Raw genomic sequence first — 27,695 nt, 5'->3', positions numbered from 1 at the left:
TCAGATTCTCTGTTGTCCAGAAGTTGACCTGTGTGACTAAAACTGAATGGTGTTATCAAGTGCTAACCTTGACATTTGCATCTGGCCAAACTTCAGGTCACTAATGCACGTGCTTTTCACTCTCCATCAGACACCAGAGCAGGAAAGAGCTTGCGTGTCCCGTGTCCAGGATCTGTAGCACACGGCAGTCTGAGCATTGACGGCAAGTGGGCTGCTTCGCTGCGCGCCTGTCCTGTGACCTTGCCTTTGGGCTGAATATTCAGAACCTCAATTTTCCGCCCCCGAAGGACCCGGGTTCCACAGCAGAGTAAGAGCCCACAGCCCGGTGAGTTTTCCCGGGATGTGCATCCGCCGGCAACCAGCTGCTCCTCGTAGGACAGTGTGTAATTATAATTGCTTTAAATGTGGGTGGTTGATCCCTTTTCTACTCAGCATGGAGCTGTGAGAGAAGCTGCAAACAATGGCTGGAATACCCTTTGTCTTAGCCTGAATTTATAATATTTGAGAATATTGAAGTACACAAGCAAAGGGCTGTGTTCTCCCCTCCCCAGATATGCAGAGAAGAAGGGAAGGCAGTCTTCAGGTGGTGAATTTTCAAAGTGGTCGGTGCAGGGATAATGCCTGAATAGGTGCCAGCTCTGGGGGACTTGGGAACACTGTGTTTCACTCGGAGGAATTAACATGTGCTGTTTTAGAAAAGGAAGGAATATACTAAGGATCCAGGTCTGAAGAGGTGAGTATTTTGCTAATCTGATGTGAAGACACTGAAAACTAGCATCAGAAGAAGAACAGAATGTTCTAAAAAAAAATTTAAAAACTGTCCAGCTTTATGTATTTAAAACGATTATGATTAAAGACCTTTTACACATGTGGGCTTTGGGCTGCAGCTTTGCCACCTACTCCCTGTGAGATGTTGGGCTGTAATGTTACCTCTCTAAACCTGTTTTCTCATCTCCACAATAGGGAGATTGGGCTAAATTATCTCCTAAGTTCCTTCTTATTGTATCTATGATCCTGTGACATGCTCCTAAGATGTCGGGTGAAAATACACTCATATTTTCTGTCAAAGGAAGGAGTGACCGCTACAGCCCAGGAAAGAGTTTTATTGAATGCCTAATACTCAGCCAGCACAGGTATGAGTGAAGTATGCCATCAACTGTACTGAAGATGCTGAACACATACACCTCATTCCTTTGCTGCCCCTTTAATCCTGATCGTTTGTGATGGGGTGGATGGTATTCTAATGGCAGCAGGTGAACTTTGTATTAAGAATTTCTATGCATGCAAACATATGAACCAAATAAGGATGCAGTCTGTTATGTAGGACTGGTGTTTGTTTTTGTTAAGACCCACAACTTTCAGACTATATCCTGGAATCAACATAACTCATTCCCAAAAAGTTTTACAGCTTCTTGCCATCCCCTCAGTGGTCTCTCTGTTGAGAATACACATAGCGAGACCCACGGCTTTCCACTGTATGCATCACATCTTGTTTACTAAGCCTAGAGAATGGGCCCAAAATTAAATACATATGTTTCAGGTTAAACATAACTCAACTAATGTTGTTAATTCATTGAGGAATTCCTGAGTTTGGAAGTGTCCTTTTAATTCATCAAAACAAAATTTGGGCCGTTCTGACCTGGAGGTTTTAAAAGTTAGATTTGTGCAGAAGTTAATGAATGCAGTTCTTTTGTTGTCCTACAGGGTTGAATTAATACCACCAGGTGAAAGTTAATTCTAACTAAGCTGTCTCAAATGGAGTAAGGTTGTATGGTGCACCCGCGGCAGGTGGGAGCACACGATTCAAGTGGAGGACAACCGGTCGGGGTTAAAGGTCTGAGAGGATTGAGATATTGAATGAAAGACCAGGCTCCAATGGCTTCTGAAGCCAGTGTTTCCAGAATTCCCAGATGGTACCCAGTGTGGAAAAGAGTCTAACTTTCCAGAACTTTTTGTTTCTTAAAGATTATTTGGCACTTTAAAATTTTTATAGAAAATCATTGTGACTGTACAAACTTCTCACCTGTGACCCTGGCACTGTTGTCTCAATCAAATATAACTATTTTACATTGGGCTTTCTTATCATTAAATCATACACACACACACACACACACACACACACATACGCACATATCAAAATTGTTTTGATCCAGAAACTTAGTAGCAACCTCCAATATTGCTTTGTTTTCCCTCCCCCTACTCTAATAACTACAAATACTAAATATTTTTAAGGCCTTTTCTTATGTTGCTCACTGCACATTTCAGTAAATCATTATTGTCTAGACACCAAAAGAAAGTCAGAAACCATTGCTGGAAGTGAACATTCTTTAGGGATTTTTATTCAATAATAGAGCAATTAAATGGGACATATTATTGAACAATGGAAAGTACTTCCTTTACAATCTACACACTTAGCAGATGCATCATTAACCATTAAGTCAACGCTTATCAAGTCAACACTTAAGTTCAGGGTCACATATGCCCAGAAAACACTGTTTAGTATATGCATACATTTTCTTTCTTTGGGAAATACTTAACAGTTTAAGTAGAAAATGAAATACTGAATCTCATATTAAAGTTACAATTTAGTATGCTGTGATTGTCTACATAGTTATGATACCTAAATTATACAGCAGGAACAAAATTTGTGAGGTATAACAACAATCCTGCTCATTTAATCAAAAGCTAGGTCCTTAGCCCTGTGGACTTCTGGTCTGCCCTGGGTGAAGGCCACAGTTCCTGCCAAAAGGTGGTGGGGGTTTCTATCCATAGGCTAATGTGGCAAGGCCATGTCAATGGCTAAATTCAGTTCACAATTTATTCAGCCTGTCAGCTTTAAGTTAGGTAATCCTTACACATATTTATTTGTGGGTGATACACTTTATTTCAAAATTTGTGCATAAAGTGAAGCTCTTAATATCATTAAAATTGTGTTTCAAAATCATACAATTTTTACTGCATGCAATTTTAAATTTAAATTTGCACTTAAACGGTTTTATTACATTAACAGCATTTCCAGCTACTCGACATTTTAAGGAGGGTTGCATGTCGGCCCTGCCCTGGTTGTCTCTGAGCGATGGGAATCAGGGTGTGAGGAAACCTTCACACAGAGAGAAGCTAAATTGACTTTCATGAGAAAAGACCTGTTGCTGTGTGTGTGTGTGTGTGTGTGTGTGTGTGTGTGTGTGTGTACCTGTAAGTAGAAAGAAAAACAAAGGGAGCAGGACAGAGAATGAGAAGGAAACTCAGTGACGAGGCAGGAGAACCTCAGTGGGCTGAAAGCTTAAGGAAGACAGAAAAGAGATGCCATGTGGTTTTGCTTTTCAGGGTGGGGTTTCCTTTTTGCCTCTTTTTCAAGAGCCTGAAATAAAAACTCATGTTATTATTTTTTAAATAGATTTTATATTTTTCAGGGAGTTTTGGGTTTGCAGTAAAATTGAGCAGAACGCACAGAGTTCTCATACACCCTCTGTGCCAACACACCCACGGCCTCCCCCATTGTCAACATCCCCACCCGAGTGGCACATTTGTTAACAATTGATAAACCCACATTGACCCACCGTTATCACCCTAAGTCCGCAGTTTCCTTTAGGGTTCACTTTCGGTGTGATGCATTGTATGGGTTTGAGCAAGAGTGTAATGTCATGTATCCACCCTTGCAGTATTACACGGAATAGTTTCCACTGCCCTAAAAATTCTCTGTGCTCTGTCTATTCATCCCTCCTCATGTTAATTAATGCTTTTTGCTACTGACTGTTTGGGGACTAAATCTCGCTGATGTGGGTGTTGAGATGACAGAAAGTCCTGGATGTATTCACGTGCTAGATGTGAGCTGCTTAACTATGAGTGACACTGTGGCATTTTGTGGGGCCTCAGACCATTCAACAAAGCTGTAGTTAGGTGAGAGCTTCACCAGGACTGTGTATCTGGGTGAGAGATGCCTCACGGCTGGGCCTGGGCAGGTCTGAATGCTGGCAACGGGGATGGGAAAAGTAAGTGCAGGGGAAGAGCTGGTGGGCATGGCGCAGGGTCCTTGAAGGTCCCACCTGTACACAGAGCTGTCACAACAGAAGGTGCATCTGGGTTCCAGGTTTCATATGCCCCATTCCACAGGGGACATTTTTTTAAGGCATCCATAGTCAGTTCTCCTGCACTAACAGTAAATGGCAGGCAGACTTCTCTGGGCCTGGAAAGGGTTAGATTTCCATATATATCTCAGTGTCAGATGACAGTCGAATCCCTCCCCTGTAGCCCACACTTACTTAGAAAGTCGGCTTATGAGCTAGAAAGTGGGGAGAATCTGGCCAAACAATCTACCTCATGAATATTAGAATGTTAAGACATATTGGAAACGAAGGCCCTGAGGGAGCTGAATCGTGAATGTCAGCATAGAATGAGACTTCGGTTTGAATCTAAGTGGCAGATGGCACAACAGCTGAGAGACGCTGCCTAGAGCCAAGGTGCCTAAGGTCAGACCCGGGTCTGCTGCTTTGTCATCTGTGTGACTTTGGGCAGGTTGCTTCACTTCTCTCTGCCTCCATTTTTTGATCTGTAGAATGGGGAAATAATGGTGCTTGCCTTATAGGGTTTTGTGAGAATTAATCCAAGTAATGTTTAGTAATTTCGTAATGTTTTAGTAGTGTCTATCCACTTGGACATTGCCTGGCACAGAGTGAGTGCTCTGACAGTATTTGTTAAATAAATACTCTGGCCTTTCATTTAACAGATGAGGAAAGTTCTTTCTTTTAGACATAATTTACTTCAAATTTTCATAGGAATTTCTCCAGCCTGACCACAAAACCTTGTATTAATGAAGTCAGTGATGTCAGACATTTTGAGATTTTTCTAATTACTCTCAGCATTGCATGAAGCTCTTTCCTAAGGAATGGTCTCTGTGGTCAGTTTGCCCCTTCCCTGGAGGGGAGCATGAAAACCAGGTGAGAGTCCAGGCAGGTACAGGCAGGGAATAGAAGTGGCTAAGTAGAGGGTTGGGGAAAGGTGAGGGGGCCGGAGGGGAGATGGAAGCAAGATGAGGAAGGTACTATTATTTCTTCTATAAAGACCCTCCGTGAATCTTCAGTTGGTGGGAGCTGTATAAAAATATTTGAAGCAGGGAGCCTCCTGTTCCCTCCCACCTTGCAATATTGTATCGGACTTGTTTTGTAGCATAAGGATGTAAATTACCCATGTTGCAAGAGGTTCTACAAACTGAGTACAAACTGCAAGTCATTGCTGGGAGAGGAGAGCGTGAACATTCCACACCCCAGATGGAGCATCCAGCAATGAGCCTGGGTTTCCTGTAGTGTTGGTGGAATCTACATCATTAGTGAGGGTGAAGCCCTGGAAATCACTGGCGTGTTGTCAGCTCTGCAGGATGTCTCTGTAATTGTGGTGACTTAGAAATAGATGGGCCTTTAGCAGCGCTGTTGGTTAGAAGACACTCATGTGTTATTACTTAAGATGAGATGTGGTGAGAAGTGCCTCACTCACGCCTTCTCTTTTCCAGCATCCCCTTTTTGAGTTGAACATGCATCTAATAACTATTATGTGATCTCTCTAAGTGATATTGCAAAGCAGAAAATATTAAGATTGCCCCCAAATGGGCTTGTTTATATTAAAACTGAACCTTGCATTTTACAGGAATGATATTTTAGTTTTCATAATTGTGCTGCCTTATCTCATTTAGTGGTTACATGTAACATATAAGATGAAATGTGTTATTTTATACAAGTGCACACTTATATGATTAATATAATATAAACATGACACAAGGCAGATAATTTTCTTAACCCCATTTATAAAGATGGGGCATCTGAAAGTCAAAGAGTGTATAATGTCACCCAATAAAAGGTAACATTATAAAAACTCATTCATTCATTTGGTTATTCATTTACTCATCAAATACCTGCTTGTGCTGCTTCCCTGGGCCAGGAAGTATTCTAAGTTCTGGGGAAATGGAGAACAAGACCAAAAAGACCCCACTTTTCCTGGAGCTTATTTACATTTTAGTGGGGGAAAGATAGGCATTAAACAAACAACTGAGAGATAACGTGAGATAGTAAAAACTGTGAAGAAGACAATAAAATGGGTGATGGGATAGAGGGACTTCTGATTGGATAGTGAAGGAAGGCCTTGCTCAGGAGATGACAAGCGACCTGAGGCTGGAGAAAAGTCAGAGGAGGCCACGTGAAGACCTTGGGCCTGAGCATTTCACATGAAGGGAACAGAAAGAACAAAATCCTGAAGACAGGAGTTAGCTGTGTGCCTGAGGAGCAGAAAGGAAGAGGCCAGTGTGTCTGGAGTGTAGTACATGAGAATGGCAGGGTCTGAGATGTTAGCCTCCTTACAAACTTAGACATTTGCCTGCTCCCATCTCATGGATGCTGCAGAAGACATGAGACTCCAGGGACAAGGAGTGGGAGAATTGTGTTTGTGTCACTTTCCTTTGTTTCCCAAGTCCTATGGGGGCAACACCGATGGGCCAAATGGATGCTGCATACTCAGAGGGTGTGTGTGCAGCCGAGAAACACCTCTCTGTTTATAGCAACTGGTAGGACTACTCTTTTCCTGGAGAGAGACATTATCTCACCCAATTCACCTGATTCAAGAACGGCCAGGGCCTTGCACTCTACGCACAGCCAGCAAGAACGCACAAGATGCTCAGGTCCGTGGCAGGTGGCCCCTCCCAACAGGGCGGCAGAACGTGCAGAGAGGCAGACGTGAATTGTGCAGGACCTGATCTGGCTCTGGCCAGGATCTATTCAGGGATGGTATTGGACTCTGCCAGTTGCTGGCTTTATACCAGTGTTCACAGAAACCTACAGACTTATTACTTTGTGCAGCGAGCAGTTAGGGTCCTGGCAGGAAACTAATGGTACATTTATGAGATTAACTGAAAAGAGTTTCATGAAGTGACTAATTACAGAAGTGTGGGCCGTGTCAAAGACACCATAACGGATGGGTATAAAGGGACCCAAAGGCCACTATTACCTGAGTCCAGAGAGAGCTGGGAGCCTTAGCAGAGGGACTGCCAAGTACCCACTGCCAGCAAGACAGTGAGGAGGCGCGGCAGGATTGGGGGCTGTGGTGGAGAAGGACAGCGCCCCTATTTCTCTTTCTCCTCCAAATACTAACCTCTCCTGCCTTATTTCCTGTTGGACAAACTCAACAGAAGCCTGCAGGCAAGGGCACCCATAGTGGAGGACAGCTTCCCGGGAGCAGAACAAGGCAGGGAAATACGGAGCACGGATCTGGGAGAATACCTAGCAGACTGTATAGTTATATTTATTTTTAAAAGATTAGAAGGAAATTATTCCATGTCCAGAATTATTAAATTCCAATAAAAGACATAAGGTATTTATGTTTATAAAAGGGTGTTTTCCCCATAAATTCTTCTTTAAATTTGCTTTAGAGCTATATAATGAAAAGCATTTAACGCTCTGTTTTTTCAGAAATAATTTCCTTCTTAAATTGGGCTGACTCATCCACGTGGATGCTAGGTGCTAAAGGCATTCGTATTTGTTCTGTTTACACTCAGGAAGGAGCCCTGAGACAGGAAAACTGGATTCTAGTCCCACATTTATCATTAACGAATTATAAAATGACAGGGCTGTTCACAGTCTCTAAAGCGCTTTCTGGTTCACGGCTATGTTTAAATACTGCATTTGATCAAGAAAGCAGGACTTTCTCTTATGGGGCAGAGTTCATTGAACTTTGCAGTTAGCTTTGCTGCACTCTTTGCTTTTTAATATAACTTTTGTTTTCTTTTTAATTCTTATTTAATCAAAGTTCTTATATGTATTCCCATAGGAATTCTGGTTTATTCAAATTTCTCTGTATTTTGGTCAAAACCAATCCAGAGTCATACATGATACAAATTATTTCTCCTTCTTAATTCTTTAAATGTGATATATTAAACTGAAGAAATATAGAGTGATTGACCCAAATCTCTAGTTTTTCTGTTATAATCTAAACATGATACTTACCGACTCTCGCTGTGGCTCTTCAATCTGAGGCCATCTATGTGCCTGATGTAATTACATGTTCACCACATACATGTGTGATCCACCACATACGTGATTGCCATCTGAGCCACCAACACATTCTGCTAGGACAGGGCACTCATGTGATTGGCACTCACACAGATGCACCTGGAACCAGAGTCCTGAAGATTCAGTTAAATCCAAGCCCCTCGGAAAATTTTGAGGAGCAATTTGTTTTATCAGGTCTCTAAACTTTTACTTGAAAAACAAAGAGATTTCTCATAGCCACAATGATATTTAAACACAGGAAATCCCATGCAAGTCATTTGTCCTAAGATGACACGTGGAAGTAATTATTCACTAGCTCCTCAAAAGACACAGATATGCATGCTTCCCTTTATTTCTTTGGTCATTTTCATTAAGAGATCTGATTTTGGCATTCCGATGACTCTGGCAAGAATCGTAACATGAAGAAGCTGAGTGAAAGGACTCTGGGGTTTAACTGGCCCGATTCCTCCTTTGGCAGGTGAGGAAGCGGAAGGAAGACCAAGGGTCTGGCATTTGCTTAAGAGGACACAGCTGGGTGACACCTAGGCAGAACCTAGAACCCAGATCCCCAGTCAAAAATATACTTTCACGAACGTTACACATGTAAGCTCTTCTTGAAAAAAACTCAAATGACGAAAAGCTATGGTCTTCCTTGACTGCTGTCCCAATCCTAATCTCCTTCCCAGAAAAACCACTGTTATCAGTTGATGTGTATCCTCTGGACATTTTGCTGAATGTTTGCATATATGCATACACATATACATATATGTACAAATATGAGCGTGGAGAAATATGTGATACAGTTCTGTAGTTTTTTAAAACATAAATACTATGATACCATACATTTGGTCCAGTAAAATGTCTATCTTCCATATTTTTCTGGATCAGCACTTATCAACCCCATTCTTTCAAATTGCTGGCTAATTTTCTAAAATATAAATAAGCCATGATTTATGATGGACGTTTAGATTGTTTCCATTTTTCCTCCATTACAATTTTAGATCATACTTCTCAAAGTTAAGCAAGTGTCAGAATCACCAGAGGAGCTTGTTAAAATAAAGTCCGGGACCCCACCCCCACGTACTCTGATTCAGTAGTTCTGGGATGGGACAAGCACCCTATTTCTAACAAGCTCTCAGAGAATGCTAATGCTGGTGGTCCAAGGACCATGCTTTGAGTCATAGTGCTGTAATTAATACCAATGCATTGGCTTCCTGTGTGCATTTGTGAATATTCTCGCATGGGGGCAGGAGGAGGAGGTGGATATGAAAAGGATTTGCTGGGTCATAGGGCTTGTGTATTTTTAATTTATAGATACTGAGAAATTGTCTTCCAAAGTGGCAATACTGCCTTGTATGTATAGTTATTCCCCCCAGTAATGTGTAAAGTATGAGGGCACTTATTCCCGCACACACTTGCCGCCTTTGATGTTAACTATCTTTCGTTTGTCCCCCGTATGTTTGGTGAGAATGGTACCTGGCTTTGCTCCGGTCACTAATGAGCTTGATGATCATTTCGTAATGTACAGGACACCTGAATCTCCTCTTCTACGAATTGCATTTACACCCTAAGCACATTTTTACAATACATTGTTGTTTGTTGTACTCATGGATTCATAGCAATTTTAAGATATGTATTTCGGAGATTCGTTCCATACCTGTTTTATATGTCTGAAAATGTGCCCAATGCTTGCTCTCCTATACAACAGTTAATAGTTTACTCTTAATTTTATAACATTACCTGGATGGTGCCGGTCCCTCTGAGGATCATAAAAATTCCAGAATCACACATCATTTTCCTTTTGGACCTTCAGTTCAAATCCTGTGCCCATACTGCTAAACGTTGGCTAAGGATCAGGAGAGCCTGAGAAACCCTTTTCACCAAAAGTACTTCCGTTGTGGAGAAGCACCCCGACCTAGTGTAAGGGAATGAAATTGACATACGTCGTGGAAAGAAAGCAACCACCATCTTGTCAAAAAGGAATTTCTATAAGCTCCTGAGTAAAAGTTCCTCTAAGCCATTTTGACATAGGATTATTCTCTTTTGACATATTATAAACATTAAAGAAAATTTAATGCCCATCTGGACAGTTCATTTTTGCCAATTGCTACCACCACCAGCTGCAAAACTACACTGACTACAAGCCATCCAGCTGCCATGCATACCCAGTGCCAAGAGAGAGCAAGCTGCCAACACTGCTTCAAGTGGCTGGGCTGGTTTGCAGCCAGGATTTGAGGGAGGATGTGCTGTGAAACAGTAGTCACGACTCGGCTTTTCAATGAGTGTTATTTGTGTTTGCTTTTTTTTTCTGGTCATCTACTGTGGGAGGCTGCTGGGGACACCATCCCTTTCCTGGAAATGGCAGCAAAACATGTTGATCCTTCTTCCTCTGCCTTTTATGTACTTGCTGGCATCCTTCGCGTTCACATTCTGCTTGCACGCAATCATGAGCTGGAACCGCCTGGAGCTGCAGAAAACGGTGTCATCTCTCCAAGACTGGGTTTTCCCCAACTCCTGATCTCTCTCCCTATCCCTAATGGTACCCCTTTCCTTGTTTTTGTTTTTGTTTTTTTTTATTCCTTATTTGTTTGGCATTTATTTTCTCACAAAATAGCAAAAAGAAACTGCTTCCACAGCCAGCGTTTTCCTAGAAGTGTTCTTATATATGTGCACTTGGGTTGCAAGCATTCTCGTAAGGGTAATTTTCCTTAACAAAGAGGGGCTTCTTCTTCTTTTTAGGAGCAAATCATTTTCCAGTTCAGAAGATATAGTCTCCATTGACATCTGCAGTAGACTGTATCAGTGGTCACCAAGTATTCCATTTTCTTTCCACGTTGTGTTTTTCCCTGTGGGTGGATGGATAATCCACCCCCTCTTAGCTGAAGTCAGGAGAAACCATGTGACTTGCTCTGACCAATAAAATGTGGGAAGAAGTGATGTGTATAACTTCTTCACTATAGTTTTAAGAGCCTGCTTGTCGTTTGGAATGTTTCTCTTTCTCTGCCAGAAGGACAGCAAAGCCCAGATAGAGACTGCTCCATCAGCCTAGGAATGAAGTCGTGGAGCAGTGTGACAGCTGACTCTTGATGGACACGTAGTGTGAGTAAATACAAAACTGAGCTGTTGAAAGCCCCTGAGATGATTGTCGTAACATAACCTGTTGTGACTGATACAATATCCTTTCCTTTGTAGGTCTCTACAATAAAATACTCTAACATGTTGAGAGATTACTTAGTAAAACACGGAATAAGAAATCTAGGAAAGTTATCCCCAAAATTAGGCAGTACCACTTGCCTCCTAATGTGTACCTGGCCAGGTTAACAGAGGATCTTGCAATGTGAAAAATTGCAAGGATCTTAGAGTTCTTCTAATTAAGCCCTCTCATTTGTACATAAGGAAACTGAGGCTCGGAGATGTTAGGTGACACAGTATAAGCCAGCTGGTTGGTGGAAGAATGTGGCAGAGACTTGAGGAAGCCAGGTTCCTACCTCCATGCTCTGTCAACCATGCTTTCTGCTGAGGTTTTCAGCTCACTTAACACTGGGGGGAAAAATAAGAAATGGTTTTTAAATAAAAAAAAATTCTATCATTTTATTTAAAATATTTCTAAAAACTTAAACACATTAAACTTCCATCTGCCCACTTTAAACCCCAGATTGTCTCCCATTCCCTGTACTACTGCTTCATGTTGAGGGTACTTCATATTACCACAATGAAAAGCATATTTAGGAAAGCAATTTACTATAAAGGACAAGTATAAGAGGTTTTTTCTTTTAGGCACCATTCCAAAATATCCACATTCGTGATCGCCTTCATTTTACCATACAGTTAAGAATGGACTCTGGGCAACCGTTTTTCTACATCAGTCATGTGTAATTTCATTTTAGAACATGTGAAGAGTCCTGCTCACTTCCTGGATAATAGGCCTTCTTATTTTCGAAGTCGTCACTCTTTAATAATTAATTACAGGAGCTGATATTTATATATAATGCTTACTATTACTAAAGCCCTGTTCAAAGTGCTTTATATCTTTTTACACACTTAACCCTCACAGCAAACGTGATGTAGTGTTATCATTCCTCATTTACAGAGGAGGAAATGGAGGCACAGCAACGTTAAGTAACTTACCCACGGTCACACAGTGAGTGGGTGGCAAAGCTGGGATTTTTACCTAGGCTGTTAGCTATACTACTCCTAGAATGACTGTAATATTGATCATGATCAAAGTAACCATAGCAGCAACAACCACCATGTAATTATTAGGTAATTGCTAAGTGTAGATGCTATGTATAGGTTTATGTTGCTTTGTGATCCCTGAAATATGTATTACAACAACCGAGGGAGTGGAGGCTTAAAGACAGTAAGTGGCTTGCCAAGGTCACATACATGGTGAACCTGAAGTTCAAAGCCACATCTGTCTGTACAAAAAAACAGTCTGACAGAATAAAGGTACTGTTTTTAGCAAATGTCTACTGCTTTATGTGTCAGATACACTACATTAAATAATAGTGAGGTCTTTTTCATCTGGAAACATAGATACTGAGCACAATAGATGGCAACCCTCTTAGCAAGGAAGCGATGCAGGGGAAACACCTTGGATGGGTGTTTGGACCAGGTGCCCAGTGAAGTCTCCTTTTACCCTAAGTCCATATGATGCTATAATCCTCACAATGTTTCTTTAGGGGAGTTGCTCTTTTCCAAATGTGAAATCGAGGTATAGAGCATTACAGTACTCAAGCGGCCTAACTGTGATGTCACTTATGGGGCTGGTAGTAAAACTAGGGTTCTTTTACTCAGCTATCATGTTCTATATGATGGATTTCACAGTTTTTACTACATGGAAATGTATTTTACAGAGATTTCCAAAGCCTGAGTGGAACTTTCTACCACTAAAAGTGTTGAAACTGTTTTCTAAAAATAAATACTGCGGGGTGGGGGGGGGGGGAAGGAAGGGGGTTATTGTAAAGTTTTTGTGTGTGTGTGTGTGTGTGTGTGTGCGCGCGCGCCCACGTGGGCTTTAATTTTTAATTAATGGCCACTAAAAAGTGGTTACAGAAGGACACAGACTCACTTTGTGAATCACTGCTTGTCTAAACTTCAGAGCACACTGGTGAAAGCCCTAAATCCCTCAATCTGTGGAGAGGGTTGTAGGAGGACACTACCCTTGTTCTTTTAGCCGCACTTCTAGGGTGGGAGGGGAGGGGAAAATTTTAAGACACTGTAAGCTCTCCAGAAAACAACTTGTATTTGTTAAGATATGGTTTTAAATAATGACTTAAATAAGATAGAAGTTGTTTCTTACATACGAGTCTGGCATTAGCCATCCTGGCCTGGAAGGGAGTCGGGGCTCAGCACCTTCCATCTGCGTCTCCAGCACCCCTAGGAGGCTGCCTTCCTCCTACCACCCAAATGGCCTACCACCACATCCACAGTTCAGCCCATGGAAATGGAGAAAAGGGGCCAGGAGAGGGCACACTTCCCTTTTGAGGCATATTCTGGAAGTTGCTTTTATTTCCTCTACTCACCCCATCAGCCATACTTTGGCCACATGGCCACACTCAACTCTAAAAAAGGCTGGGAATTGGAGTCTGTATTCTGAGTGTCCAAATGATGAGATTAAAATATTACTACCATGGAAGAAAGGAAGAACAGATATTTGGGGACAATATCAACTCTGCTCCATCTTCTGCTTTATGTCTTCACCATCACAGTAAGGTCTGAGGCCCTACTCTTTCACAGCCATGTCCAAGCCGTTATTGCTCTGGCCTGTTGGGTGCTTAAGCATCCTGTTTGTATAAAGGCCTTACCACCCTTGTGTAAAGGCCTACATGGGCTAATGTTGGAAGAGTGGTAGATCTAAGGAAGCGTTGTTAACAACCAACAGTAATTACTAAAGGACTCATATCCTTAATTTATTTTTCTTGATAAATATGTATAGAAAGATCCCATCGTAATCTACAGTAATACTTTTAAATTTCCCTTCCCTTTCTTCCTCATTCTCTATTCTCAAATGCTTCTCTGCTTCTCCCAGAAAAAGAAAGAAACCCCAAGTAAGCTTCTTACTTAATGGCAACCCCTCCTCACCGCACTCAAAAACCTATGGATATTCAGCACCCAATGGCTTTTCTCTGTCTACCATGTCTCCATGTAAAAATTATATATGTCCATTAAATCTATCCTCCTATAAGCAAAAATGCCTCCACTCTAAAGGCAACAAGCCAAAGGGGAGAAGGTCAATACAGGTTTTCCCTTACGGAGTTGGAGAGGAGAGGAGAAAGAGACTATCCATCATGTTGGTCTTGCCATGTGTACTCTCCAATCCAGTCTCCACACAGGCAGCCAAAATAATTTTTACAAATATAAATTAGGATAGTTTCACTCCTCGGCTTAAAATACTTCACCAGCTTCTCACTGTACTTGGAGAAAAGACAACTGCCTCTGCCGGGTGGACTGACTCCTCTTGAGTGATTCAGCCCCACCCACCTCACCTGACTCCAGGACCCTGCTCTCCTGCCTGCCTCCGCTTCTGCTCTTCCCGGAGATCTTTCCTCCCTCAAAGCTCCACATCTGCCGCTGCCTCACATGAAATGCTCTCCTGGTGGGCAACTGCTATTTTTCAGTTTCTCTAAAATGTTGTCTTTTCAGAGATGCCTTTGCTGACCTTTCATTCTGTAACAAAACAGGGTTAGTTCCTCTAATGGGATTCAGCAGATATCATGAAATACATGTACATGTGGCTTTGTTTGTGTAATACCTAAGTCCTTCACCAGACTGTAAGCTCCAGAAAAGCAAGGCACTGTCTCACCTCCCACCATGCACCCAGGCCTTTGTACTGTTGAAGGACGAGTAAGCTGCTCATGAACTTATGCCGCCTATCTGTCAATCAGATGGACTTGTTATTTTTTAAAAAGAAGATGCAGAGCTTGCACTCAGATCTGGACCAGTTAGGAAATGCTCATCTCACCTCTTTCTTCTTCTTTTCCACCTGCTTTCTGCTCTGCTCTGCAGCCTAGGATGTGTCACCCAACAGCCCAACTATAGATCAAGAGAGGTTGCAGTGTAAAATAAGAAAGCTGAAGCTTACTTTTTCTCCAGGCTTTTTAGGCCCCAATCACTATCATATACCCTAACCTCTTGGAGTAGAGAGGTCTTTGTGGTCTACACTCTCATGGGCATATATATTGGCCAAGGTTCTCCAGAGAAACAGAACCAATAGGCTATATCAATATCTATATTTACATCTACATCTATGTGTATATGTATATCTACATCTATATCAAGTATATCTATATTCACCTTTATAGAGAGAGATTTTGAGGAACTGGCTCATGTGATTGTGATTATGGAGGCTGCAAGTTCCAAATTTGCAGAGTGGGCCAGCAGGCTGGGGACCCAGAAAGTAGCCAGTGTTGCTGTACGTATCTGCTATAGAATTCCCACTTGCTCAGGGCAAGTCAGTCCTTCGTTCTATTCAGGACTTCAACTGATTGGCTGAGACCCACTTACACTGTGGAGGTCAATCTGCTTTACTCAAAGTCTACCCATTTAAATGTCACTCTCATCCAAAAGCACCCTCACAGAAACTTCCAGAATAATGTTTGACCATGTATCTGGGCATTGTGGCCCAGCCAGGGTGACATAAAATGTACCATTGTAGTACATAAATTTGTTCCTCTGGGGGAATAAAAAGGTGCAGTGTTCTTTTGAGAGTAAAAATGGTCTCCAAAGAGCCAAAGTATTATGGCTCGGAGTGCGTGTGGGGTGTGGAGGGAGGACCGGGCCATCCTTGGCCCCAGGGAAGGTCCATGTGCCCAGGGGTCCAGGGTCTCATTGACCAAGGCAGAGATGAGGCAGGTGAGAAGGAATCACAGGGGAGGGAGACTTGGGGAGAAAGAGACAAAGCCCTCAGCGTTCCTGCCTTGCCTTGGGCTGAGGTCTCTCCCTTTGCTTTCTGCCTGTCTGTGGACGTACTCCCCTCCCCCATATTTAGTGACTTTGCTGGTGGCTCCCTGCCACTAGGCTTATTTGGAAGCAATAGATAAATGTCAGCACTTAGAAGCTATGAAACATCCTAACTGGCCCCCCTAGACTAATAAACATAAAAAATAAAAAAAAATCCTGATTCAGGCAGCTTGATGGGCTCATTGGTGAGAGGGAGATAAAGTTTCCCTTCAGGACATTTATAATTTACATAATAAAAAGCTTTTCACCTTCCAGTCAAGGAGCAAAATTAATTACCATGGCCCTGTTACCTCTCGGAACATTTTTTGCTTAAACTGGCAGGAACCGTTTGTGAACTCTTAAAATGAGGGGTGGGGGCCACAGGAGTGGGGCAGGGTAGGAAAAAGAGGAGAAAGGCACCCCACAGCTCAATTTATAACAGCTTGGAATGGGTGGAGTGGCGGTGGGGTGCAGGGAGTGTTTACTCCACATTTAACAAAGTCATTTGTGGCCTGACCTGTCCTTTCAAAGCATTCAGTACCAAATAATGCTCTAATGATAATGGACTCTGCAATCTGAGGCCCTGTAATCAGCTCCCCTCAGACAGATGTTGAATGGACAGTCACCAGAAGGGTTATCTCAATTATATCCTTCAGTCATGTCTTACCCTCTTCTCTTTTGGGCACCAGTTCAAATCACAAATAGAAAAGCTGGTGTCCCAGTACCCCGGGTTCTGAAGAATATGAACAGCTCAAAGTCCTGTGATATTCACGCAGCGTCTCTGATTCCCAAGATCCCAGCTCCCTGGAAAGCTGACAGCATGGACCTAATATTGTTACTTCTCACCAATCTCCTATAAGGGAAGCAAGCAGCCCACATTGTTTTGGACTTTTGCAGATTGGGAGATAATGGTGAAAAGAGGTTAAATGGTTCCCTTCCGTTGAGGAGCTGGGCATAGAATTCAGTCCCAGGTCCACTAAGGTATAGGGTCTCCTGGTAGACCAGAAGGCTCACCCAAGAGTCTCTGGGAAGTGAAGTGGGTAGGGGCTATGGAGGTAAGGATGGAAGTCAAAACCTGCTTCCTACCTTTTATGAAAGAAGAACCATTACTGATTTAATTTTCATTGTTATTTTATAGTAATTATAACATAATTACTATAACACAAGATTACGAAAGGAAATAGAAAAAGATGGCATGGTTACAAATACGTTTTTCACTTCCTTTAAGCCTGGTTTCCTGTCTTGGATAAACAGAACATCGACAGGGAAGCAAGGTAGTTCTTTTATTCAAAAGTTCAGAATTTTGAGGGGATAGCAGGATGCAGGGGCAGTCAGCATGTGAAATGTCATCCACTTATAGAGTCCTTGGGGTCCTTCTCTTTTGTTCACTTTGGCTTCACTCTTGGCTCACCTGATTCACATTTATTTGGTCATTTTGGGGATCCTGTGTCCTTGAAGCTGCAGAGCACCCACATATTTGCTCTCCAGGTAATGATTAAGTTAAGGTATCTCTGAACCAGTTTTATAGGGGGGGAAGGGGCAAAAATCAGTTTGATCAAGTTGGAAACAACTTTCCTTGTGATTTTTGGTGTGTTATGTATCATGAGTAAATTGACCAATGGAGTAACAGGATCTAGCTACAGAGCAACTGGGGTTTGTGGTGTCTTTTTTGATCTGAATATAGAAGATGGAAGAGAGAGTTTAATTATGGTCCTACTTTGGAAAATATTGTTTTGCTCTTTTTAGTAGCAACTGTTGTATCCTGAGACACCGCATAACCTACTGGGTGAGAACATAAGCTGTGTGTGTTCTTTCAGGGCTTGCTGGGTGCCTGTGGGTAGCTCTCTGATCTGTAAAGTAGACACCATAAAAGCACGTGCCTTTTAGAATTTTTGTGAGACTAATTGAATCGGTAAGCTTAAAACACGTAGGACACCGCTTGGTGCATAGTAAGGATTCAATAAATAAATGTTAGCATTTTTAAATTAATAATAGTTGGTATACACTCTTTTTGAGGGGAAGAATTTATTTCATATGTGATTCATTCGACAAGTGGCTAAGTCTCCTTTGCATGTTAAATGACCAAAATAACTAGTTCAGTTGTACCATAGTCTTGTTGTTGGTAGCCTAGTGGCCAAATTGGATTGATTGTACAATAACAAGACATTACTATGTCCAATAAGGTATTACTATAAACTGTTTGCAGGACATGTACAAGTCAGCTCACGTAGACCTGACTACCATGATTTCCTTTACTTATTTACACACGAATACATCCAGTCATTCAAAAAAATCGCTAAGCATCTACTGGGGGAAACAGATGCATAAAATCTGGCGTCACCCCTCAGAAAGTCCTGGACTGGGGAAAAGACAGACAGACAGCACATTTCAGGTCCTTGTAAGCGCCTGATGTGCCCCAGGTGATGAAGGAGGAAATGTTTGAGTTGAAGCTTGATAGAGAAGGGGGAGATAGCCGGTAAAGAAAGAGCATTTCAGATGGAGGGAAAAACAGGAACTACAGATATGGAAAGGGAGAGAGTCTGGATGGGCAAGAAGCCTGGGGTGACTGTGGTGGGGTGTGCAAGGGATGAGGGGCAGGGAAAGGCTGCCTCGGCTGCAATGCCTCCTGTGCTCTGGGGAGGCTGGACTTCATCCTCTAGGCCTGAGGGCTTGGGGAGGAGACAAAGGAGAAGGGGAAGTGAGCAGGAAAGGGAAGAGAGACGACCTTAGAATGAACCAGAGGCCTTTCCAACTCCCCTTCGAACTCTCACACCATGTCCCAGTCAAGAGGGAGGATGGACACTGTTGTAGAAATGGTGCAGAATACAAAAGTTGCCTGGGGAGAATTGGGTCAATTCTCTTCCCTCCACCCCTTCACCCTTGAGAACCGCTTTCCTGGCAATGGAAGACATGGAAGGGTTTCTGTAGGACAGCCACACTCAGGGGTGCTTTTTAGAACTATCACCAGGGTTTCAGTGTGGATGATGGAATGACACACCAATCAAGGGCAGATTAGCACACGATGGTACCAATTCAGGCTGAGGGGCTCAGGTGTGAACTAAATAGGAAGCATTTAGAAAATGATCACTCCTTGTGGCCTCTTGGACATGGGGTGGGGAAGAAGTGGCTTCCACCATGACCCTTAACAAAGGTAGGAATACAGGAGAGGAAGCAGTTTACTTTTTATTCTGAGGTGCTGGTAAGACTAACCCATGGAGACATTTCAACACTAGTTCCAAAACATAGATGTGTAGTTTAGGAGAGAGTCCTTTCTTCAAATTAGTAGTCTCGTTCTGCAGTCCTAGCTAACCTGTCTGAATATCAGATACGACTTCATTTTTTAAAAAAAAAATCTTTCCTATAGCTCTTTCATTAGCACTTATAAGAATGGTAATGTACAGGGCAGGATAAATGGATTTTCTTTCCCTATGTAGAGTATATCCTATGTATTTTAATACCTTCTAAATTGAACTCCCTCCCTCCCAAATATTAGACTGAACCTACTACTTTCCTCTCTCAAATTCATAATGTTCAACATTCCAGAAGTTGACTTTGCTCAGTGTTGCAAGTTGAAGATTCACGGGTAAAGAGAGTTTAAGAAAATAAAGACATTGTTGAAAGTCAAATGACAAGAGTAAGCAAGGGTAGGGGGAAGGAGAAAGGGATAATTATTAGCAATCTAAAATTAAATTAAACAAAATAGAGGTTCCCGGGCCAAGAAGGGTCTTGGGAAAGGGGAAAAGAAGAGAGACGGAGTGTACTTGTGTTGATGTTCTTTGCTTGTATAAATTTTAAATCAAATTTGGCTGTAGATTTCTGGCAATGCAGCCTCAGTGCAGAGTGAGCTGGAAAGTGGAGACTTCTTGCTTGCTGCGTTTAGCTCCCACCATTCTGCTGGTTCAGACAACTTCTCGCTGGGTTCAGTATATGGCAATGAAATGCAAATCATAAACGATGAGAGCTGGCCTCCGGGGGGAAGGGGGGCCCTGGATGCAATCCAAGGTCTGTAACACAGAGAAAAGACATATTTCTTTGTCACACACAGTAGATTTTCCCTGAGGCTTTCAGTGATGGGAATAAAATGATTGGGAGGGGGTGAGTGAGTGGTAGTGGAAATCATTACGACGTTCTTCTCTCCTATGAAAAACCAAACAAAAACAAACCCTGTGTGAGTGGGAACACAGACAAGCCCGAGGCCTCACAGCCTCTCTTCACGGCACACTCCATATAGCATGGTGATTACCCCTGGCGGCAGAGCTGGGAAGGCTCTGTGACCATGCGCTACGCCTAGATAACGGGTATGAATCACTCCGGTGGACCGGCTGTGGGGAAGCTGTTGAGGAAGTTTGGAGATTATTTTTCAAACATTTTGCATTCAGGAAAATTCAGAATACATTTTCCCAAGCACTTTCCCTCTGAATATTTAAACCCCTGCGTATTCCGAGGGAAATTTAATCCATATGTTTCTGATTCATTTACACTTAATTCATCAAATTGTTGCTTTGTAAGAGTCACTTGATGTCCAAGGAGCTTTATGGGGGTTTGGGTTTTTGGTTTTTTTTAATGAACCTTCTTATTTGAAAGAAGATGTTGCTCATGCCAACACAGAGAAAAATGCAGAAGAACATCCATCTGAAACTGACCTCATAACCCAACAGGTGTAAGGTAGTGGGAGGTGAGGGAGGGCAAAGAGGAGCTGAGAAGGACCTCGCTTTGGCAGAACACAAGGAACATTCTCTCATCTTTGATTGGGATGCCGGGAATGGAATCTTCTAATTTAATTTCCCAAAGAAAACTAAATGCAAAGAACACCTTGTCTATGGGAGGCCTTAGCCATCTGCTTGCGGTTCTCAGTGGAGGTGGTTTTTCCATTGTCTCAGTTGTGAGGGTTCAGGGCTTCTGCTGATTTTCAGAAGGATCTGAGCCCTGAGTAGAGAGCTAAGTGATTTTCAAAAGCAGCTTGATGTTATGGTGGCGAATCACCAGCAATTTTTAACAAAACCTATTCTTTTTAATGCCTCACGCTGGGCTTCATCTCTACATGAGATGCTGATCTCCTCATAGCCTACCAGGGGCAAGGACTTGGATTCCTCTGACGATCTGGCATCTGTGCAATACATATTAAGCTTTGCCTTGAAGATTAGATTGGCTTGACTCGCTACAACCATTGCAAGAGCTGATTCTGACTTGTCCCCCCATGGCAGGAGGCCAAGCCGCGGCCACTTCTCTAAAATTCTTGGAATTAAGCCCCATTCTATTTTGATACAAACACTCTCCAAACCCCACCCCCCACTAGAATTGTCATTGTCTTGGTGTTGGAGGGGTGAGTTTCCAGTGTGACCAAACAGTCAGAGGAATTAAGAAAGAAGACAAGATACAAGGACAGTGAGCCACAGCCTAGGGAAATTCTCCTGCTTTAACGTTAAGACCTTGGGACACTGATAATTGTCTACTGAGTCTAGTGAAGGGAGAAAAAAAAGACTTTATCTTCAAGGACATTTATAAACATGATAAAGGTAATTTCTCGGTGAGTTGACTTTAAAGAAGAAATTTTTACACCATGTAAATTCCGATTCACATTGCTGAATCATTTATATTTAATACATACATTTTACATATAAGTGTAAGTTGTCTTTTAGATGTTTTCAGAAAACAGTGCTTTGAGCCGAGGATAGCAATTTGATTGAGACTTGCTATCGTCGAAAATAAATAATTACAGGGTAAATTCAGTGTTCTGGCTTTGAGTTCATGCTTGTAACTCCTATCCAAGTTCTCTGATCAGCGTGCAATATGCATTTCACTGTCATGACCTTGGCTGATGTTGTGTGAACCAATGGAGATATAAGAAATCAGCCCAAAAGGGTCCCCATGGAGAAGTTACGGGGAATTTTGTTTGTATTTTTACTGCCAGTACAGGGCTTAAGTGGAAACTAAGAAAATGAAGCACTTGAGCTTTGCTTTCTGATGGTTAATCTTTACTCCAGACTTCAGAAATCCTTGTTTCCAACACTTGCACTGATGTGAGGTGTGCGAGTGCTTTGAGAAAGAGTCGATTCAATTACCTTTTGTCCTTCAACCTTCCTGTTGGTGAAACTGACTAAAGGTAACGTGACTCACTTTCTTAACGAAATGAGAAAGCAGATTAAAAAATGGTTCAAGACAGAAAGTCTTTTAACAGGGTACGAAAAGTCATTGTGCGAAAAACTAAGAGCAGTGTTAAAATAAGATAAAATGAGAGAATTCTTGCTTCATTAGAAGTTACTTCATCAGAAGGGCTTGCATTAATTACAATGTAAGTGTCATGAAGATGGGTTTTTTGTTTTGTTTTGTTTTGTTTTTGCTTATTTTGTTCACTGCACTATCATAAGTCCTCAAAACAGTTCCTGGCACATAGTAGGCATTCAATAAATATTTGTTGAATGACAGTGTGGATGGATGAACATCAGTAAAACTAGGCCCAGCAGAGGAGTGACGGCATGCCTTCTTTTTTTTTCCTCCTTGGACAAAGCAGTGGACTGACAGGTAGAGAGATGGCGGACAGGTAGGGAGCCCCAGAGCCCTACAAGATCCAGGAGTGGCCGTGCTTCCATGGTGTATCTGAGAATGCTGCCAGCTGAGAGACAAGCATGAAGTCACCAGTTCCATAAGGAGAAAATGAAGAGGGCCTTGTGTGGACTGGGCATTTTCCTATCTCTTGGGCTATGTTCTGTGGCCAAATCTCAGAACTGTGATACTGGGGAGCAGGGGTGGGGGGAGGGGAAAAGGGGGGAGGTCTACCCAGTCTAATCAAGCCTTTTATTCTTAAAACAGCTGCAGAGATAGAGGAAAGAAATAAGGTAATGGTAGGAGAATTTAGAAATTTTGCTTCAATTCTTAAACTCTGGAACAATAAAAATAAGTTGCCCTGATTTACTCACTGAATAAACATGAAAGGTGTTTTAGAGGATGTCACAACATGGGGTTTTTTTGGGGGTGAAGTGTACTATTTTGCTAGGGCCGCCTTAACAAAGTACCATAAACTGGATGGCTTAAACCACAGAAATGTATTTTCTTATAGTTCTGGAGGCTAGAAGTCCAAGATCAAGGTGTTGGCAGGTTTGGTTTCTCCTGAGTCCTCTCTGCCCGGCTTGCAGATGGTCACCTTCTCCTTGTTTCCTCACATGACCTTTCCCTGTGTGTGCTGAGACAGAGACAGAGACAGAGACAGAGACAGAGACAGAGACAGAGAGAGAGAGAGAGAGAGAGCTCTGGTGTCTCTTCTTATAAGGACCCCGGTTCTGTTGGATTAGGGCCCCACCCTTTTGACCTCATTTTACCTTAATTACCTCCCTAACGGCCCTGTCTCAAATACAGTCACATCGGAAGTTTGGGTTTCCATGTATAATTTTCTTTTGGTGGTGCAGGGGCATAAATCAGTCCATAACAGGCGTTAAATGGTCCCTTCTCAGGTTGAAGGAGCAATGTCAGCATTCAGGGACATCTGTGAGGCTCTCTTCAGGAGTTTTCTTAAAGCACTCATAGTCATTAAAAATTCAGGATTTTCTCATGTGTAAAGGTGGTGGCAATGAGAAGCATGTTCTGTGATCTCTGGCTCCTATTTAAAGTTCCATAATTACTATTGAATTGTGGCGTTGGTCATGCCACAAGATATATATAAAGGCTAAGGACTCCTCTATGGTTAGAATGCCTAGGCAAAAGGCATGTTAATTAGGAAGACAGCCCATCTCTTTCTTTATTCATTTATTTTTAAAGGCAAGTTATATACTGGAAACATAGTACTTAGGCTTTCGAATTCTTATGCAAACCACTGAAAATGCAAATTATGTACCAGTGATGTCAGCATTCTTTGGGGGAATTTCTATTCCTTTTAATGTTGAAAGTCTCACTCTAGAAATTTGGAGCTAGAAGAACCCTCAGAGAAATACATACCCCCGTTTTATTTGTGAAGCACTGCACACCTAAAGAAGTCAAGAGACTCAATGAATGTCTAGCAGCCGGTCAGAAGTGGGGGCCAGAGGACCGCCTGGGTTCCACATGTGCTCCTGCAGCCTTCTGTTGGGCCAGCTTTGCCAGCTGCCCGAAAGTCACACACGCTTCTACCCACTTGACCTACATATTCGCTCTTGGGCCTGGCTAAATCAATCAGTGAACAAGCGTTCCATGAATACATACTTATACTCAACAACAATAGACACAAGCATAACATTCTGTCTCAAGAGATAGTCAGGTTTTGGATGACCAGACTAAACTTCAAGAAAAAAATAGGAGACCAAATGCAATTTCACAGAAGCAACTAAAATCCTAGGAGGCTTTTAAAGACTGCTTGGTTTTCTTGGGGTCTTTGGAGGGGCTCTGGGGCCTGATCTGGACGTGCGCTCAACTTGGTTACTAACTGGGTGAGTAGTCCCCGAGCTTACGGAGCCTCCATTTCCCCATCTGTAAGTGGGAGAGTGCAGCACTGGGAACAGATACAGTTACTTGAGCTGTCGGGGTGGTCGTTGTAGTTATTGCTGCCACAGGACTCTAGTCCGAACTATTAATACAGCTGCCACTAATATTCCCACTGCCGCCAGTGATAGCACAGCACAAGGTTTACTCAGAAATTAGACTGGAGTTAACCCCTGAAGGCTGCTTCATTTTTATGGAATCAATAACATTTCCAACCTTCTTTATAATGTTCCTGACTGTGAATTTTTGCAAGACCTGTTTGCAGTTCTCCTCTAATCCTCCTATATTACACTGTAAATATCTAATTCTTAGCCTCGTTGGCAAATTGGAGGAAAATTCAAACCTTGTTTCTCTACTTCTATTGCAATGAACTTTTTCCATGTTTGAATAGACACATAAGTATATTGTAATATAGGAGCTAAGAGAATCTTTGCAGAGCTATAAATCCTAGCTCTGCATCCACCTGTTGTGTGAACTTGAGCAAATTACTTAACTCCCATGTGCTTTGATTTCCTTATCTGTAAAATGGGTACAATCATATATACATATCATATGGTTGTGATAACTGAACAAGCAAGTGCATGAAAAATAATTAGTGTGGAGCCTGGCACATAATAAGCACTCAATAAATATTAGCTATTATTATCATCATTAATGTCATCAAGATTTTTTTGAAGAGATGCAATTACTTTGTGTAGGACTACCTTGAATAAAGAAGAAAGTTAAATAAAGAAGGAAATCTCAGAACAAATTGCCCAGTCATTGATCCATGAATGCTCCAGGCATTACAATAAGTCTTGGGGAATAGGGATACTTTGGGTTCCTGGAAGAGCTAATGGGGAAACAGAGGGGGGAAAAATATATACAGCTATGTGGTAAATGGAGGGAGGTACCCACAAGGGCCCACATATAGAGGGAGCAGTGTCTAACTCTTCCCAGGGGAAGTTAGAGAAGGAAGAGTCCTCACAGAGGAGGAAAAGCTGACTTGAGGCTTGAAAGAATGGTTAGGAGGTGGCCAGATGGAAAAAAAGGTCTGAGATGCTCCAGGCAGAAGGACCAGTCTATTTAAAGACTTGCAGGCATTAGAGAATAAGATAAACTCAGGAAACAACAAATAGTTGGGCCTAGCGTAGAATGCACGGGGAAGAATGATAGGAAATGAAGCTGAGGATGGTGGGCAAGGATTGGCTTATGAACTACATTTGTGCCAAGTTAAATAGTCTAGATTTTATCATAAAAACCAATATTCCCCAAAGGTGTCCTTTGATTCCTTGCTATGTTAATAGGTGTTCCATTAATAAAATTCTGTGGCTCAATAAATTAAGAAATGTTTGATACAACAAAATTAAATAGTTGTTTTTTTTTAACTGTATAGCACGTTACTATATATATTTTACACAGGTTGCAGAGCGACTTTGGGAGCTAGAGCTCTATGTCATCTCTATGCATTTACTAGGTAGGATGAGCACAGGGTCTGTTCCACGTACTAACTGCATGACCATGAGCAAGTTACTTAATATTTTTAATTCCAAATTTCCTAACTTGTAAAGGGGAGGTAATTCCTGCCTCTGGGAGTCCTTGTGCTGATCAGATGGTGTTAAAGTACTTTGTAAACTATAAATGATTACCTAAATGAATAGTCGTTAAACACTGTGGGAAGCTGGCACACAGTGGGCACTCAGTAACCTCTGCAGAACCATTCAATAAAAGTACATCCTGGCGCTGTCTTCTAGCAGCATGAGGAAGGGCGGTTGCTCAGTTAGCATAATTGGCCTTTTAAAATCAGGAGTTACTTGTTAGCGCTCCCTTAGGACTGTCAGCTCTCTGTCAGATGAACCTGAGCTGTGCTTTCCAGGTGCAACCCAGCAACCTGCCCACAGATTTTCCTCAACAGCAGAGGGCTTCCTGAGGTCCCATGAAATGCGCTGCCTTTGAGGCAACAGACAGCCCTTTGTTTCCAAGATTTTCTCCCCAGCAGCATTGCTTTTGGAGTTCACCTTAACCGTGGTTCACCCCAGGGAGCAGAAAGGGAGTTGGGGTGAGTGTCTTTGTAGTGTTCTCATATGTCCGTCCTCAGGGCTGCGTCCCCAGCCCTGGGCTCCACTCACTTTTCCCCGCAGGTCTGTCCTGGTGCTCAGTTTAGGGGAAAAGGTATAGGCAGAAAATAAGGCGTCGGATGCTATTGCAAGCTCTCTGAACATTTAATTCGGCTTGAATTCTCTCTAGCTTTTGGTGCTGTAACTGGCTACAGTCACATTAGAAACTATCAAAATGTTTTGCAGAGTTTTTCTCTTTTCCATGCTCCATTCCATTGCAAAAGCCCCTCGTCACCACAGTGGCTGCCTTTGTTTCTCTTATCTTTTCATTTAGGTGGATCTCTGTCAGGGATGATAGTTCATAGTAGTGGACTAACAATAATAAAATAAACCAAGTTGTCTTGAAATGCAATAATGATTCTTTGAAGTTCCAATTATCCTCAATTTAGTTGTCAAGCTAAGAACTGAAAAAAGGTAAAAGAATCAAAATTAATTTGCCGGTTTATAGAGTGATGGTTTTTCACCCTCAAACGTAGTTCTTCGCGAGGTAGTGCGGCGTCTTCCCAGCAGGGGGCAGTGTTCATCTTTAAATGATGTGGGCCTGACCGACGGGGCTCCCAAAACCCGAAATCGCCGGTGTCCAAGAAGCCCAGGCCCTCCAGAGCAAACATTCGAGGTTCTTCCTAAACACAAACTTCCTGAATAAAAATCTTACGGTTTGGGAAACCTAGATTTGCCCTGAGTTCTGACATTAACACAAAAGCATTCCATGAAACAACGTCAGAGACTTTACGGCAGCATGCGGTGTTATAGGCCCTGTGAATGTTTTAATCGTTTGGGGTTTTGGTGATGGTCACAGAGTAACTGAAAATCATTCCAGTATTATCGTAGCAGCTAACCTGGGTTTCTGTTTGGGTTTGATTTTGCTTATTGTAGTCATCCCACGGCTGTTCAAACAAGCAAGAGACAAATGGAACAACTTGCTGCCATTCAGCCAGTTCAACCCTTCAGCTGAGGCTTCTTTATTCTTTCAAATAATCATATTCTAGCTTCCCGGAGCCCAAGCAGTTGTTCACCTGTGGTGACTTGGATTTGGAACGACAGGACTATGATCAGGATGTGTTGCAAGCCAACTTTTAACTATGTAATATGGGACAAACACAGTCTATTCGGAGTTTTACCCATAAAAACTCTTGTGAAAGTGAAAAATGGCAAGCATGCATTTGTACCAGCTATAGCC

General features: G+C 42.3%; 1 protein-coding gene across 1 annotated transcript in view; it reads left to right on the top strand.

Annotated features, from left to right (window-relative positions):
* Nucleotides 1–11,575, top strand: part of FTCDNL1 (formiminotransferase cyclodeaminase N-terminal like) — a 113,964-nt gene extending 102,389 nt beyond the window's left edge. Inside the window, exon 7 of the transcript XR_012498618.1 lies at nucleotides 131–11,575. The gene's annotated coding sequence lies outside the window, so the exon portion shown is untranslated. The remainder of the gene's footprint in view (nucleotides 1–130) is intronic.
* The last annotated feature ends 16,120 nt before the right edge of the window (nucleotides 11,576–27,695 follow it).

The sequence above is a fragment of the Rhinolophus sinicus genome, linkage group LG01 (assembly GCF_036562045.2).
Source record: "Rhinolophus sinicus isolate RSC01 linkage group LG01, ASM3656204v1, whole genome shotgun sequence".
Lineage (NCBI taxonomy): Eukaryota > Metazoa > Chordata > Mammalia > Chiroptera > Rhinolophidae > Rhinolophus > Rhinolophus sinicus.
The sequence above is the reverse complement of the archived record's forward strand: the minus strand, read 5'-3'. Positions and strand labels throughout refer to the sequence as shown.